General features: G+C 45.0%; 1 protein-coding gene across 1 annotated transcript in view; it reads left to right on the forward strand.

The window, feature by feature from the left end:
* Wwox (WW domain-containing oxidoreductase) overlaps positions 1-17914 on the forward strand; it is a 913078-nt gene that overhangs the window by 783919 nt on the left and 111245 nt on the right. The gene's annotated exons all lie outside the window — the stretch shown is intronic.

Here is a 17914-nt window from a genome sequence, read left to right on the forward strand (position 1 = left end):
CCTCCTTCCCAGCTTCTGGACATGCCTGTTCTTATGATTTCTTTGTGGCCCTTCTGGGAGATGCTCTCACCTGATAGACAGGTCCTTTTCAATACCTACCCAGGGCTCGGGATGAAAACGCAAGTTCCTTCTGGAGCTTTGCGTCTAGACAATTTTTCGTTTTTCAGTCTTCATCTACTGTGAAAGTTTTGGGGTGTAACACTTGTGAGCTGTTAACCTTGGGGCTCCCCACAATGTGAAGAGACCCTTAAACTCCTGGCCCCTGGTCTGACTTTCTCCATATTTGCTGTCTCCATTGTCCCTTGAATTCCACAGGTTGACAAAGTCCTGTGAGTTAGGTTGAACTTTTGTCCCTGGTAAACCTGTCAGCACAGATCTGCTCAGGGTATGTGTGGCTTCTAAATTGCCTGTTGGGTCTCACTACTCGGGATGGAGACTATGGCCATGTTTTATAGGGGTGGTGATGCCAGTGTGGATGAACTTGGACGTCCCATGAATGACATCCTCTGAACAGTGCCCAAAGCTCCAGTTTTAACCTTAACCACATAGAAACATGTATTCCCTTATCCTATCCAATATCATGGAGGATGAATTCCCTGGAAGAAGGGAATTGCATCCCTGAGAAGCAAATTTTACCTGAGTGTGGTTGCTCATATATGGAAGCCCAGCACCTGGAAAGCTGAGGGAGACTGTTGTGAGCTTAAGAACAACTTGGGCTATGTAGTACACGTCAGGTTAGCCAGAGCGACATAGCAAGACCCTGCCTCAACAACCTCAACAACAACAACAACAACCTAAACAGACAAATCAACCAACCAACCAACCAACCAGACAGAAAACAAGACCAATCAAACAAACAAACAAATAATAATAATAATAATAATAATAAACCCCCAAGATCTTGAGAAATAACTCAGCACTTGCTGCTCTTTCAGGGGACCATCCATCCATCCACTCATGCATTCATCTACTCATCTATCCCATCCATACATGGATCCATCCATCCATCCATCCATCCATCCATCCACTCATCCATCTATCCACTCATGCATTCATATACTCATCTATCCCATCCATCCATGGATCCATCCATGGATCCATCCATCCATCCATCCATCCATCCACTCATCCATCTATCCAACCATCCACCTATTCATCTATCCCATCTATCCATCCATCCATCCATCCACCCACCCATCCACCACAGAATACTCTCCCCTGTGACATTTGGAGCCAGTCTTCCCTTCGAGTTGGTTGCCCCTTCCCCAGCTATTCTTTTGGACTGGTTCTCATTATCCCGGTTTCCCCTTATAAGCTGGTGCCATACTCTGTAACCCTCAGAGATCTTTAAACACTTGGCCTTGACTTTTCATTCACTCATCCTTTCCCTGTCCACCACCTAACTCACTTTCTTACCCTGTGACACTTTATACATCTGACGACAGTCACAGTTATTAGGGCACATTTATGTCTAACCCAGTCTTTGCAACTGGGAACTATACCATTATTTTACAGACACTGCAAATTCTTCAAACACCTGTCTTTGGAATGAGGGAGCAGCGCTTAACCACCAATGTTATTGAAACATATGCCTCTCTGGGCACAGCTTTACCCCTTTGAGTGGATGTAGAAAATTTGGCAGACGAAAAATAAGCAAATTGATCCTCAAGCTGTCCCTTCTACCACCTGGGATATTGATTGAGTTAAGATACCTGATTTGATTTCTCCCACAGATATAGGTTGAGTATTTATTCTTGACCATGCCAAGCCCTGAGATTACAACAAGGATTGAAATATGAAAGCCATTGCCCTTGTGGGCTTTAGTGTCTGCAACCGCTAGAAACTTTTCAAGTGAACCCAACTAAAACAGCCTGTGGAGACAGAGAAGACTGGGATATTATGCTAAATCAGTGTTTGGTGATGGGAGGTCCCATGCAGTCCATAACAAAGTGGCTCGTCCCCCTGGTCACTCTTAGCATAGGATACTGACTTTGCATGCTGCTATTTATGATTTTGCCATTCATAACAGCATACAGAGTATCATGGACTCCAAACTCCAAATTCTTATGAGAGGCTCAGAAAGGATGAGTAGAGTCCCCCATGTATACCTTGATCAAGTTTTCTGTGTCAGAAGACAGAATTTTCTTAGATGATTCTAGTTTTTATTTTAAGAGAAAGAGAACAGATTTCCTAAAATTAGGTGGCATCATTAATTCCTTTTAATTAAGGTAATTTATTTGAGCCTGATCTAATGAATGACACATGCCTACAGCACCAGCAATGCAGAGGCTGAAGTAAGTGGATCCCTAGACTAGATAATCATACCCTATGTTAAAACCAAAAGAAAACAAACAATAAAATTAATAATTTCCTTTTCAAATGAGCTCTTCTTATATAGTCATTATACAGTAGTGAAAAAGGTTGTTGTGTTTACAAATATACATACACACAGACACACACACATAAACTGACACAGAGATGTGGATCCTAACACACACCTACAAACACACAGAACAAACACATGGACACAGACATATACAGAAACACTCAGACATACACCACAGACAGACGCACAAACACAGAAACTCACACAGAGGCGTGAATACTATCATATGTAGGTATACAAGGACACAGGCACAGACACATAGACACTGACATACATAGACACACCCACAGACATACACCACACACACACACACACACACACACACACACACACACACACACACACCACTCACATTTTTTCAGCCTTCTAGATTTGCAACAACTTTATCGCAGGAGCTCTTGGTACACATTCCAGGGGCCGTGGTTCCCAAGTGCTCTGGGAGGAAGAAGACCCAGAGGAGTACTGGGCAGAAACTTCCTGCTCTCTCTAAGGTGATTATTGAAAAGCTGCTTCTTGTGGTCATTTCTACAGTGGTGTGGCCTAGGGAGGTGGATCTTATATTCTGGAATCATTCCCAACTTTCCCGTCAGCGATATGAAGCTAGACAAAAATTGTAATCACCCTGTCCCTTGGTTTCTTCAATGGGCCAGGCTTCTCACACTGCAGTCCATGTAAATGGGGGGGGGGCATATTAATGGATAGATAGCTCAGAAACCCAAGGAGCTGGGAATGTCTTAGTTGGTAGAGTACTTGCCTGACATGCCCTGGGCTCATCTCGAGCACTGCATGAGCTAGGCAAGACTATGCTTGCCCCTTAATCCTAGCACTTGGGAGGTGGAAGCAGAAAGATCGGGAGTTCAAGGGCATCTTTGGTTTCACAGGACGTATAAGGCCGGCTTAGGTTACTTAAGGCCCTTGCTTAAAACGAGAAAGAAAAAGAGGAACACAAGAAATGGAGGAGAGAATGAGAATGAGGAAAGAAAGAACAAAGGAAGGAAGGAAGGCAGGCAGTTTAGACGGACAGGCAGATAACAATTACCAGGAAGCTAAGCCCGCCTCCCCTCCCGCCCCGCCAATGCAGGCCATATAAGACACAGAGCTGCCTTGCCCAGTAGGTTCTCATGTCATCTATCTGCCTCTGGTCTAAGGCTGACACTTTGCTCTACATGAGTGACAAAGCAGATTGCTTCCTCCCACTCCTGCGGGTTAAGACCCCTTTCCCTACCTCAGTTTCACTCTGACTGGCAACTTCACTCAGAATGAAACATTAGCAAAAAAAAAAAAAAAAAAAAGACTCAAGATGTTGGCTGAACAGCAAAGGGAGAGTCGATACAAGATTCAAAACCGAGCGCCGGGAGACCACTCGTGAGAAATTCCATAAGCACAACGGTGTGGTTTATGTCACAATCGGTCTGTTGAAATGAAGCCGCCGGGGCCAGGTGGAATGCTAGCATTGTCAACTGTAGCCTCAGGCCTCAGAACCTCTTAACTCAGTGTTGGCTGGTGGGTTAAACACCGGGGAGCTTATGACACATCTGCTTCCCTGACAGGCATCTGAAAAAGGGAAAAAAATTGAGCACAATTGAAAGCAACATGAAAGTCAGTTTGCTTCAGCCCCGTGTCTGCTGCTGACAAGGGGTAGCATCCCCGCTGTAGCGTAGAGACAATACCAAGTGCATGGATTTGATCTGAGAGCTAAACGGGGAAGGGTGAGACCCTGGCACAGGACTGGGGCAAGCAGGTGCTTAGCAATGGAGACTTCTTGGGGGCATTTTCTAGACCTGTGGAAGGGTTGAAAATAGACCAAAGAAGCAGTGTGCCTGGCCCCTGGCCAATCTTCATAGGATTCGTAGGTATAGAGCAGATACCTCCTGCATGAACTATGACCAGCCAGCCAGGGCTTTGGATCTTAACACATTTAGCCCCCCCTGCATAGGCCATTTCAGACGGGCAGCTTGGTCTTTAGGATGTCGCTAAGTGTTGCCCACCGTACACATAAATGATAGCAGAGGTGCACACCGAGTTCAGGGAGGGTCTCCTTTAAGGAGTTCAGGGGGACAAGATGAAGCTTGTCTAATTCTGAACTCTGTATGGGAGAGCTGCGAGTGACCTCCCCTGTCACTTTTAGTTAAGACAGGGCGTTGGAATTCTGGCCTTCGCCATTTGGCTCTTCTCACCTCGGTTATAAGCTTAGACGATATAAAGTGAAGGAAGAGCTCCAACATATTAGGGCCTCCATAATCGAATCTTCCTGGTCACTCTGGCTACCATCAAACACTACAGCGTTCCTATTTCAGAACACAGGGTAGAGATACCTCCTAACTCCGCTTAATAACGGGGAATTGTGTGATTTGGTTCACCCAATAGAATCCGACCAACAGTCACATATTTCATGTCCAGGAGGAAAGAATTTGAGAGTCACTGTGAGCCCTACCTCACCCTCCTTTTGTGGCCCCAGAATCCAGAAATGTGCTGTCCACGTGAGTCTTGCCCTTTCCCTTCCGAGTCCCTGTGTTGACCATGGTCACCTGAGTTTCCCTGCCAGCCTTCCTACTGACTGTGGGGGAAATGAGCCTTTGTTGCCAGTTGCTGAGATTTCAGAGGCATTTGCTCCTGCAATAGGACCCAGCCTCTCTTGCCATAAAACTTTACACTGCATTGTTTTATTCGTCTGCTTATGTGTGATTATGACTCCAACCTCCTTCCAAATGTGTTACAAACTCTAATGCATGATGAGGCAATTAAGTTCCAAGCCAAACAGAGACAACTGCACAGCACCGAGGGAATACACCGTTACAATCAGCTCGTCCCTAACACCCGGCCCCCGAATTCACTCCAAGTTTTGACTCAAGTGCAAAGAGAGCCATGTGGAGTTCAGCGATTCTCACTGAGGTCTTGTCTTAACTCCTTGGCAACTTTTATGTTTTCCTAGGGAGGGTCTTTTGCCAGATGGTCGCAATGTTCATCTTCCCGTTTCGTTTTAATGCGAGCTGACATGTCTCCATCTTCCTGCGGTGGGTTTCTTTTTATGAGGTCGTGCTTTGCATTTTTCATAGAAAGAATTTTTGCCTCCCCATTGGGGAGCCCACCCTTGCAGTTTCTGTGGGGGCTGCTTGGTTAACCACTCGCCTGGGGTTTAAGGCACCGCCAGCAAAGCCAGATCACTGCAAACTTCTTGATTTACACTCTGGTGGCGAGGGTTTGAGATGCCACAGAGAAACAGGAAGAAGCAGGTTCGGGAAGCCCAAGTAAGAGCTAGGCCACAGCTCTGGTGGTGCGCTTGGCATGCAGAAGGCCAGATGAAGAAAGACTCTTCTGTCCGCAGATGGGCTTATTATTCCTAGTGAAGGGCTTAGGAGGGACACTGACTTTGTGGAGTGTTGAACAGAGAGAAAGAAGGTACAATGTAAGTAATGTGTCCTGATCAAAATGAATGACAAAACTACCTAAAATAAATAGTGAAAGTGAACGAAACCATTCCAAGACACATGCATAGGATACCTGCTATCCTAGCTATTCAGGAGGCTAAAGGTAGGAGAATTAAAGTTCAAGGTCTGCCTGGGCAGTACTGGGACCCTATCTCATATTACAAAGAAATAAATTAAAAGGGTTGGGGTGTAGTCAGTGATAGAGCATTTACCTAAGGCTAGCAAAATTTTGAGTTCAATTCTCAGTACCATAAAATAAATGAATAAATGAATCCTAGAGTTAATAGGCTTATATCAAGCAGTTTATAAGTACCCGCTTTCCAACGTTCACATTAATTCCATGAGTTAGGGTTGGTCACATTTAATACAAAGAATAAAGAAGTAGGGTTGAGGCTATAGCTTAACAGCTGAGCCCTCGCCCAGTGTATCTTTGGGTTCAGTTACTAACTAGCATGAAAAAAGAAGGAAGGAAGGAAGGAAGGAAGGAAGGAAGGAAGGAAGGAAGGAAGGAAGGAAAGGAGAAAGTTAGGCTTTTAGTAATATAAAGCTGAAGCGGGGCTGGTTGTGTAGTTCAGTGGTTGGCAGAGTATTTGCTTAGCATGTATGAAGCTCTGGAATGGACACCCTGCTATGCGTAAAATTGGGCATGGTACTGCACCCCTATACTGCAACCCTGAAACCCCAAGTGGAAGCAGGTTGATCAGGAATTCAGGGTCATCCTCACTTACATAGTAAGTTCAAACCCAGCCTGGGCTACACATGGCTACCTCTCTCACACACAGCAGGGGCTGATGATGATCTGTCAGGATTCGAAGGCTAAGGCACAAACTCAGCAATGCCACCCTTCTTCGTTGGCACTCTTGGCAGCTCTGTTGACTGTTTTAGCTTTCTTCCAAAGTCACACTCTAAAGGACTCTTGGATCCCAGCGGCCAAAACTACGAAACTATCCTCTGGCCTGTTACAAAGCTGACCATCAAAAACACGATGGGTGGCTGGACCAGACATAGTGCTTAATAGACAAATGATGCTCTCTGCTGGCCTAGGAGGTCCCCTCAGGGTCTCTGTTGTGCTGAGCTATGAGAAAGGGCATCTCCATCTCACAGTTCACTGGGCAGATGTAAGCACAGCCTTGAGTCTTGTGTTTCTCCCCTCTCTGCTGCCTCATCACATTGGAAAAGCAGTTTTTTTTTCAACAAGTTGCATCCATGCAAAGACCAGTAGGTAAATGTAATCCAAATGCAGAATGTTTTCTTCCTTGTATCTAGAGTACTCAGGAATTGAACTCATGCCTCATACATTCTAGGCAACTGGTCTACCAGTGAGTTGAAGCCTCAGCTCTAGAACCAAGTCTCCCATTTTTAATTTCAAAATTAAATCATTGTTATAATGATCTACCTGAACAATATGTCATAGTCTACGAATATATTACGTATTAACCACAGTTCTACCACAGTCAAAGGAATTCAGAGGTAGCAGCAGAAATATGGTCAGTAAGAAAGAAACCAAACTCACATTTCATGTTTTGACTGTTTTCAAGATTTTTCTTTTAAAGTGATCACATTGTCACTTTTGAGTGTGAACATGAAAATTCCTGTCACAGAGCAGAAGTTCAAAAAACTGTCAGAACCCTCCCTTGGGAAGCTGAGGTACCTTTCTGCTCTCCGACTTTTGATACTCACAGAATTTCAAAGGCAGATCGCAAACCTGTGAGTTTTAGTTTCTTATTACAAATTATTATTATGACTATGTGACGTGCTCTGAAGATCTGGAGTACAATCTCCCCTATGTTACCTGTTGGAGGAGAAGTGACTTATAGAGACTCGTGGCAGAAGCAAGATATGTTGTCATTGTAAACAGGTGAATCCTTCTCTCCTGTGCCCAAGAGTAGATTCTAGGATGATGAGTGTAGAGTATAAGCATACATAACTAACAACAGTCTTGTGCCCTACTGAGACCCTTCAGAGCCCAGAAAGCCCATGGCTGTGAGTGGGTATGACAAGAGAGGCAAGAAAGAAGAGCTGAGGCTGCCTTGCTGACTGCACACCTAGTCTCTGGACTGATACCTTGGGACCTCCATGAGGCCCCAGGGATGATTAATGCTTAGAGGGGAGGGGAAAGGTAGTATGGTAAGGACCAACCAAATTCACAAGCTTTCCAGAACTTTCTGGTGCAAATTCTATAATTCTAATACTATCACTTGAGTCTTCAAGAATGGCTTGGAAGCAGGTATGGAAAAGACACATACCCGAGATATAGCACAATGGAAGTTAAGATAGGAAGGTCATGAGTTCTGACCTTTAAAAATAATTTACAGGAAATCCTGAGCTACATAAAGAGGCCCTCAGTCTAAATGGAGTAAATAAATAAATTAATAGATAAATAGTGCCACCGGCTTCTGTTTTTCTTTAGACGTGTGTGAAGCATGGAGAAAGGAGAGCAAGACAGCTGAAAATATTGCTCCATTGGTAGAGTCTGCTCAACATGGAAAAAGCAAAACAAAGCAAAACCAAACAAATTGGGTTTGATTGCTAGCACTCTATAAAAATAGGTGACCAGGTGTGGTAGTGCATACCCTTGCAATCCCAGCATTGGAAAGTAGTGGTAGGAAGATCTGGTTTCAAATCATCCTTGTCTCTACAGAAATTTCAAGGTCATCTTGGGTTATATAAGACCCAGTTCTCAAAAAACAAATATGAAAGAGGAGGAGGAAGTTGAAGAATGTTTCAGACTAGAGGAATGCTCTAGAATGAACTAGAATGTTCTGCACTTGAATACTGAACCCAAGGCTCTACCACAATGTGCAACAGCTGAGTTTTTCTCTCATCCAGGCAAGCCCTTTCTGCTTATCCACCATCTCTTCAGCTTCCCTGTTAATCTGATTCCACAGGCTGAGATTGTACCCTTTGACCCCCCCACCCCCCCACTAGAAGCTACCACTGACTTCCTCAGATGATGTGGAAAGAAGAAAACTTTTTATGGGATCACTCTATCTGTCCCCTAACACTGTTAGCTCCTGGGCTTACTTTTCAAAGTTTTTGGGTGGCACATTTTAAGGTGTAGAGAGTAGCAGGGTATGACCATCCATGGCTGTTTCCTGTAACACACCATGCACAGTAGACTTGTATTTGAGTTGATACCCTTATCCCCTAGAGTCTTAGGTCCACATGAAACAAAGGCAGGGTAAGCCAAGCACTGGGGTGTGGTCTCAGAGCAAGCCTGGTTGATGAGCAGCAACACTTTCCATCAGAGACTGAAGAAGAGGCTGACCTCAAGGCCACCAACATCCTCTGAGCCTATGTAGATGCTACAGAATCAGACCAAGGGATGCAGTGTTGTCTCTGGGGGTTTCTTTTCGAAAGTAAAAGGGTTTTTGTTTTTCTAGCCCAGTCTCGTGGAGACCACTCTAGTTTCCATTTTTCTCAGATGATAATATCTACAGAGAGGGTCCTCCAATTGTGGGTATATCACTTCTCTAACATGTGGCCCATGTTTAGAACCACACAATACTTATTAATCACCACAATTAGTATCTCTTGTGGGCTGCTGAGATTACCCTCTGCTGAACTCCCAACATTCAAAGAGAATTCACCACAATCCCCCCAATGAACAGTGACAGCAATGAAGGCCCATGAGGCTCCCTTTTAAAGCTGAATGGGCACACAGTTTACCTTCCCCCTTCAAAGGAGACCCTGTGTTGTGTAGCTTTTCAGTTTACTTTTCTTCCTAATGCTAAACTTGGGGAGCGAGCATGATGAACTCAACATATCCTGAACATAACCACTATCAGCCAGGGGATCAAGTCCAATTAGCTTGGCACCCCCATACCCTTCTAAAATTCAATGTACAAGGTGCACACAAAAATCGCGTTTTCAGGAAGTCATCTGGAAGGTGAAGACAGGAGATGTCTCTGTCATGTTCTAGCTGCCTAGCAGACTTATTAACCTTAAATTGTTTTATTTCTAACAACATGTATGCCTATGGGAGATAGGCACGTGTGCACAGGTGTTCTCAGAGGCCAGAGACAATGGAACTCCCGGAGCTGGAGTTACAGGTGGTTGTGAGCTGCCTGCAGTGGCTGCTGGGAGCCGAACTCAGGTCCTCTGCAAGAGCAGTGTGCACTTTTAACTTCTGAGCCAGCCATCTCTCTAGCTTCTGACCCTTTCCCTATCTGTAGAGTATGCCTTGTAAGCATGGAGACCTGCATTTGATCTCAGGACCCATGCTTTTAAAAAAAATGCCAGGGATGGTGACAGATGCTTATGGTCCCAAGTTGAGGAGGTGGAGGCCAATGGATCCTTGGAGCTTGTGGGTTAGCATAGAAGAATTGAAGAGCCCCAGGACTCAGTGAGAGACCCAGCCTCAAAACAAAGCCCCCACTCCCACCCCCAACAAAATAAACTCCCAAACAGCATGAATATATGAGTGCCTAAAGAATGACATTGGAAGTTCACACACACGCAAGGTAGGGCACACAAGCACACTCACTCGATGGTAGGACTCCACCTTTCTATACTCAAACTAGGGGTTGCCTCTGGCTAGGATCTTTGAATTGTCGCACTAGCTCAGTATTTTTCCGGTCTCTCAAGCTTCCAGGAAGAGTGAACCCATTATCCATTTTAGTCTGGAGGACCCTGAGAAACTTCACAGAAAAAGCATGTTTTCCCCTGGAAGGCTGTTTTGAGAAGGGCACCATCGTGCACTCACTGGATGGCCCCTGTTGACATGCCGACTCTGGGGGTGGTTCAGCAGGGGATCTGGGTGCCTGAGAAAAGGAGTGAAGAAATTTTTAAAAAAAGTAAGAAACCAACCGAGAAAACCCAAGAGAAACCGAAAGACTGCACGCTGGAACAAAAGGGAGGGGGCAGCCAGCCTCAGGACCTGGGCGGTTAAGGAACTGGCTTCGACAGGAAGTGGGCAGGAGGCTGTTTTCAGTACACTCATGGGAACTGAGCTGGAAAGTGCTGTGGTGAGGGTCTGTGGAAAAAGAGGGCTCTAATCAAGCTATAAATATCTGTTGCTTTGAAGTTTTATGACCAACAATTAATGTTACTGGAAGGCACATCAAGAGCTATTTCTTAACTTGGTGGGTCTGAGTGGGCCAGGGTCAGGGTATGAGTCTAGCCTCATGGGAGGCTGTCCTTACACATTCCTCCCTCTCTCTCTCTCTCTCTCTCTCTCTCTCTCTCTCTCTCTCTGCTATAAAATAGTACACAGGTGTCTAGAGGCATACACCACAGTTCATGGTCATCTAGCCCAACCATCCATCCATCCATCCATCATCCATCCATCCATCCATCCATCCATCCATCCATCTATCATCCATCCATCCACCCACCCATCCCTTCGATCATTAATATGTGTTTATTCAAGATCATATTCAGTAAGGAACAGCTAGACAAAACCCTTGAGGCAGGGTGGAGGTTTGGGGAATGCACTTTCTTTTAGTTGGGAAAGGAGAAAACAAATAAAAAAATCATGTCTGGGAATGAGAAGTGCTCTCAACCATTCAGAAGTCTGTGCTAAAAACTAGAAGCTCACTCTAGAGGCTGTGCGAAGGAACCTTTTCTGTGGGAAGTTGCTGCAAACAGAGGCAGAGGCAGAGTATAGTGGAGCAGGGAGCCACCAAGTACCAAAGTTCTGGGGCGTGTGCATCAGTGGACCTCAGGATTCAGGAGTCCTGGCCACTGCTTGCTCTGAAAGTCTTGAACGGGCTGTGGATTGTTCCCAGTTATACACTAAGAGCTCCCTAAGGTCTTATTTGGTTGTGCCAAATGTCAGCTTATCATTTCTGTAATATGCTGCCCTCGAACTTGAATTTTCTCCCACTATAACAAAACAATGGCAGAACTCGTCGAATCCCATTCAACCCCTCATCTCCTGCTTTCAGGCACACACTGATTTGTACGCTCACTGTGGCCTCAGTAGTAGGCTTCTGTCTGGAATCACATTTGTGCTCTTCCATAGGTTCAGGAGCACAGTTCTTTGTTCCCCACTGTAGGTCTATCTTCATGAGGGAAGACATCAGGAGTTGTGGGAATCTAGGATCTTGGCTTCTGGAACCTGAGATGACCCGGCAAAAGGTCATAGCACAATCTGGAAATGTTTGACCTTTGCAAAGGAGTACCTGAAAGGTACCTTCTAGTGCCTGACTCAGTGGTGCCCACCTAAGAATGCTCTTACTCATTTGATAGAGCAGCTCACTGAAAATCTCGGATAGAACAACGTCTGTTTTTCAGTGTGGACGTCTCCACTTGTGGGATAGCATTTTCTCCTTAAAGGAGTGCATAATTCAAATAACTTCCTTTTCAGGTTCTCTCTCTCTCTCTCTCTCTCTCTCTCTCTGTCTCTCTCTGTCTCTCTCTGTCTCTGTCTCTCTCTCTCTCTCTCTCTCTCTCTCTCTCTCTCTCTGTGTGTGTGTGTGTGTGTGTGTGTGTGTGTGTTTTAAGAAGGGATTTCTTCTTAGTTTCCTTGGGTGCAAGGATCAGTTTGTGACTGATAGGATTCATTACACACATGTTTAGCTCGCCCATTATTAAGGCTCTAACAATATTAAAATCTAAATAGATACAGAGAGTGAAGAAGCCTTTGGGAGCCAGTAATCCATTGTACTGGCTTTCTTGAAATTAGCAATAAAATGGCAGCCCGTTGGCCTGTTTTCCTCTTTCACCACTATGGTAACAGAGCCATAAGCTGTATCACTCAGTTGACCCTAAAGGATCAGTTCATTCTCTGCTTGGGACCCCAAGCTCCCTTTGTCCCCATCTCTGCACCATGAAACCCCATGCATCTCCCAGGAGCTAAGCTCTCACTACCCTGAAATGGGTCGTGGGTCTCAGGCCGATCCAGGGAAGAGGCTCATGTCTCGTTAGTACATTAGGTAATTTTTCTTCAGCCAGATCTAACTAAATCCTATGATGCTCTTTGTCTAGCAGAAGATAGGGTTGGCAAGTAATGAATTATGATTCAGGCTGGGACAGGTTTTGGGACAGAGTCTGCCCAGGACTGGGAATAGAGATGAGGATGCCTAGAGAGCTCTCTCCATGTGTTGTTTCTCATGACACAGTCTTCAGAGGTCACTCCCATGTGAGACATTTCAGGCGCTCACTGAAAGGGGTTTCTCCACCTCCCTCTCAAAAGTGAAGCCCCCAGTAAATTTACTCCCTGACACTAAACATGGAAATACATGAGCTCTTGCTCTTACCGCTGATCACGTGGCTTTCCTATTTGCATTGCTACGTATTCATATCTTTGTTGGAGCATGTGACAGCCACAGGTTAACCTTAGACATTATTCCTCAGCTGTCATCCTTGTTTTTTTGAGACAGGGCTTCTCACTAGCCCAATGATTACTAAGTAGGTTAGCCGGTTAGCCGGTGACCCACAGCCGTCTTTGTGCTTCTCCCTTTCCAGTGTTAGGGTTGCACTTGCACCATCACAGCTGACTTCTGAAGTGGGCCTAGAGATTGAACTCAGGTCCTCTTGCTTGCCTAGCAGGCAGTCTACAGACTGAACGCTCTCCTCAGCCTTTATAAATCTATAAAACAAAACACTATCTTTCGCTTTTTATTTAGCCAAGCGTCAGCTATAAAAAAGATAAAGGATTGGTTAATTACTGTGATATAACCAGTCTCCATTAATGAAAAGAGTATCAATTCTAAAGAAAGACATCTGGACAAGAATTATGTTGCGTGTGTGTGTGTGTGTGTGTGTGTGTGTGTGTGTGTGTGTGTTTGTATGTGCGTGCAGGCACGTGCACTATGGTGAGAACGGATATGAGAGTGAGAAATGTATTGGTAATAGTTTTGCTTTAAGGATGGGGCTCTGGCGTGCTTTCCTTTGCATTTTCTCATTAAAAACAAAACCAAATACCTTCAATTATGAGATCAAAAAGACGTGTTCAGTGGCTTCTTCTGACCCAATATTTTTTTTCTTGTTTCATTTAAATGAAATTTTTATTTGCATAAAAATTGTTCTTATGCTGCACCGGATGGCTGTTTCTTTTAATGGAAGAGTCATTTTACAATTGCAGTGGTTCAGCCGGCCCCATCCCCTACACACACACACACAAACACACACACACACATACACACACACACACACACACACACACACACACACAGAGCAACACACACAGAGCAAGGACCCAGCTTGTCTTATGAGCTCTTGGCTCTCCAGGCCCCAGGACCCTGCTTGCTCAAAGACAGACACCCACAACTAATATCAAGACATTAGTTTTACCACGGATTTCCCAGCAGAAGCCAAGGGTGGGCTCTTGGTAACTCCTGTGAACATCAAAAGGATAATCAGATATTAATTAATCCTGCTCCTCTTTCCCAGACCGATGATAGTTTCTCTCCAGCTGTTCTCCTCATCCCCCAGGGTGATCTGTTTGAAGCAGAAGTGGTAAATAGGAAACTCAGTGACTCAGCCAAGACTTAGTCTCACCAGAGAGCCTCCTGGCCACTCGCCTCATTCCTTTCTTCGCAGGGACAAAGGACAGGAAAGCTAGAGCATTTTGTTATAGAGAATAATGCCAGAGAGGGCTGTCGGATGAGTGAGCGAGTTAACGGAGAATGTATGTCGACTCAAGGGATCCTTCAAAAGTCGCTGCATAATGTACACAGATAAATTACTTACCTCTAACACTTCTTATTTCCCCATCCCTTGCTCTGTGTGCATCTAAAATGTATCCCCTCCAGCACACATATTCCTGCAAGGCTGGGAGCACCGTTTGGGGGGATGTTGCCCGATGTCTGAGGCAGGAGCAGTGGCTTCAATGGCTTGGCTTACCAAGAGCACACTTGAAGGATTGCAACCCTGCCCAACTCTGGCTTTAGTGCTTAAAGTATGAGGTCACTGTAAGCTCTCACAACCATGGACCAGTTGCAGTGGCTTCCTTACAACGATGCACAGTTCCCTCTGCGCCATGAGCTCAAAGAAACCTCTGCTCTCTTAAGTAGCCTCTTTCCAGTGTTTTGTAGCAGCACGGAGTAAAGTAATGTACTCCTTGACGCCGTGAACCTAGGAATACACGTTCTCGTTTGTAAAGGATTGCCTGGTGGATTTGCTTCCAGAATGCCATGATGGACTCACAGTTTTGTTACTGTTTTTACTTGGGGGTGGCAGGGGGATGCACATTCCCTGTATCCTAAAGAACAGCAAACAACAAACAAAAACAAAAACAAGTAATAACATAGCTTCATTCCAGTATCATTTTCAAAAATCCATCTGAAATTAATTCTTTAAAAAGAAAAAAAGTCAGGGCTGACAAATTGTCCCCACGAGTAAAGAAAAGTATTTGCCGATAAGCCTGATGGCCCAAATTTGATCCCCAGGACCCATGTGGCAGAAGGAAAGACCGACTCTTTCCTCTTTAAAGAAATCATAAATAGACACTGCAGCAATGAAAGGAGAGGAGTCCTGTGAGTAATACTGTTTCCTTCATTAAAGGAGCTGATATTTAGCGACTGGACACCTGACGCTGCCTTGGCCCACAGGGTCATCAGTATTAGCTTACAGGCATTCCAGTAGGCTTCTCCTAGGGACCTGGCAACGGCTTATGTCATCATCTGCTGCCACTACCTGCCACCCTCCACCCGGTGTGGGTGGTGTATAAAAGGACAGCTAGCCACCGCAGTTGTCTCTCTCTGTTTCCAAATGTTCGCAGGCTAGTCTTTCTCTCCCCTTTTATGTCCTCCTCTGTCCCCTCCCTTCTCCCCCCTCATGGCTTTGCTCCTGTCTGTCTGTCTGTCTGTCTACATGTCTACTCCTCTGTCCCTTCTCCAGGTCCTCACTCCCCACTCCCTTTCTCAAATAAACCCTTTTATACCAGATCTATTGCATGGTGTAATTTCTCAGAGAGACACCTTGGCATGGGCCGGCCAGGTACTCCCCCTTGCCTTATTATATTTCATAACAATCAGTCCAAGCTGGATCTGCTGTTAGGAGAATGTCTTCTCACCTCCCTGAGGAGGGACCTGCCTTCAATCAGTAGCAGTGTTGACATCTGCATTCTTTGAGATTGGGGGAGGGGGGGTCTACTTGCTTCTGGTTTATTCTAGATTCCCTTTAAAGTGACTTTTGATACCCACAGCAAGGCTAATTCTCTTCCTTCCTTTCTCAGCAATGCTGTGCCTACCTTCCTATTGCTAAATGGTCTCCTATGTCTCGGATACTCAATCTACTCAAGGCAACATGCTTCCAGAAGGCCCCTGCCTTGGTCTGCTTTGTACAATCCTTTGCAAACCTCTAGTGGGGTTTTCTTTTTCTAGCAGTTTCTCTTCAGTGGGAGAGGCCACAAGAGATGGGGACAAAAGAGCCTACGTCCTGTGTCATAGATGTTTCTCCAAGGAAAGCAAGCTGCTTTCAGGCTTTTTTTTTTCACCCCTATGAATCCATGTCTGCTTCTCCATAGTCTGTATCAGGTTTACTTCCTCATGGAGAAACTGAGGCACAGAAAAAAGTAATGGCAGGTAAGTCATCAAGCAACAGACAAGGCCAAAGTGGCTAGGACTCCAGCCATCTGTCTTGGATGATGGTGAGACTGTCTTCTTTAGAGGAAAGGAACAGAAAAGGAGGGGGGGGGAAGAGAGGAGGGAGAAAGAAAGAAAGAAAAGAAAGGAAGGAAGGAAGGAAGAAAGGAAGGAAGGAAGGAAAAAAGAAAGAAAGAAATTAGATAGATAGATAGATAGATAGATAGATAGATAGATAGATAGATAGACAGACAGATAAACAGATAGATGAGCTACATACATACTAACACAAAGGGAGGCCAATATGGTTATCACTTACCAAGCAAAAGACTTGTTATTGTCGTTGTCATCGTCATCATCATCATCATCATCATCATTTCTCTCTCTCTCTCTCTCTCTCTGTGTGTGTGTGTGTGTGTGTGTGTGTGTGTGTGTGTGTGTGTGTGTGCATATGTGCTCATACAAGTGTGTGGGCACCCCCAGAAGACAGAAAAGGATGCCACATTTCTTGGGGCTGGAGGTACAAGCGGTTGTGAGCTGCCTCAGTACTTCCAATCAAGTTCCAATCCCCTAAGAACAGCAAGCCCTCCAAGCTACCAAGCCACCTCTAGTTTGGAAGCAGAGATCTCTGCCCAGATGCTTCAACTGATGTCTCTACAATTCAGGGACAAGAGAAGATCTGGATGGAGGTGGGAAGGGGGCCAGGGAAAAGCACAGAAGAGCTGCTGGCTGCCCCTTGGGGGGCGTTTTGCTTTCTGTGGAATAGAAGGAATGTTTTCACTGATGGGTTCTTTTTCTTAAGATATAAAAACTTGAGTGCATGTTCACCTCCCTGGCGAGGTCTTGTCCTAGAGGCAAGGATTATCTCCCGGGATATTGGGAGGGGGTGTCACACTGGGTCAGTGGATGCAGAGAAGTCAGAATTCTCTTCCCCAAAGTTCCTGCTTTTCTCAATAATTGCATAATGACGTCTTTGATGCTCTGGCTCCCATCTCCAGCTGTTTCCTTAGGCATTTATTCAAATTCCAAAGTGCCATTCACAGTCCAGCAGGATGCATATTTGTATTAGGGTCCAAAAAAAATTTTTTTTCTTTTTTGGCTCACATTATTATAGCCCATGGCAGAAGATTCTAGCAATTAGCAGGAACCAAAAGTGATAATTTATTGCAACCAACATTGTGATCTAATAGTCACACATTACAAAAGCAAAATCTCGGGCACCACAGAGCTATCATAAGCTCCAAGTGCTTCCTAATGTCTTTTGTTTGCATTAGAAAAAAAACCCACATAACTCTCTCCCTCTGAACACCAGAAAGGGCTCTCTGAGTTCTCAGAAGGATAACATTCAAAACTGCTCTCCGAAGGGGGTTAGGTAGGTACTCTAGGGGTACACATTGAACAATTTGATTCTGTTTCTGGAAGATCTTTGGGGGAGTAAAGGTCCCTTTTGTCCTGCATTTAAAACAGATGGTCATGTCTCACATTTTAAAGGTCCTAGCATTTAAGCAGTGGGCACTGGCCATGAGTGCAGAGTCTCAGGATGAGAGAAGTGGGCAAATTTCAGGCCCTTCATTCTAAGATCACATCTGGACCAATTGATTTGGACCTCTGCATCTTGTCTCGGATCT

Source organism: Mus musculus, chromosome 8 (assembly GCF_000001635.26).
Source record: "Mus musculus strain C57BL/6J chromosome 8, GRCm38.p6 C57BL/6J".
NCBI lineage: Eukaryota > Metazoa > Chordata > Mammalia > Rodentia > Muridae > Mus > Mus musculus.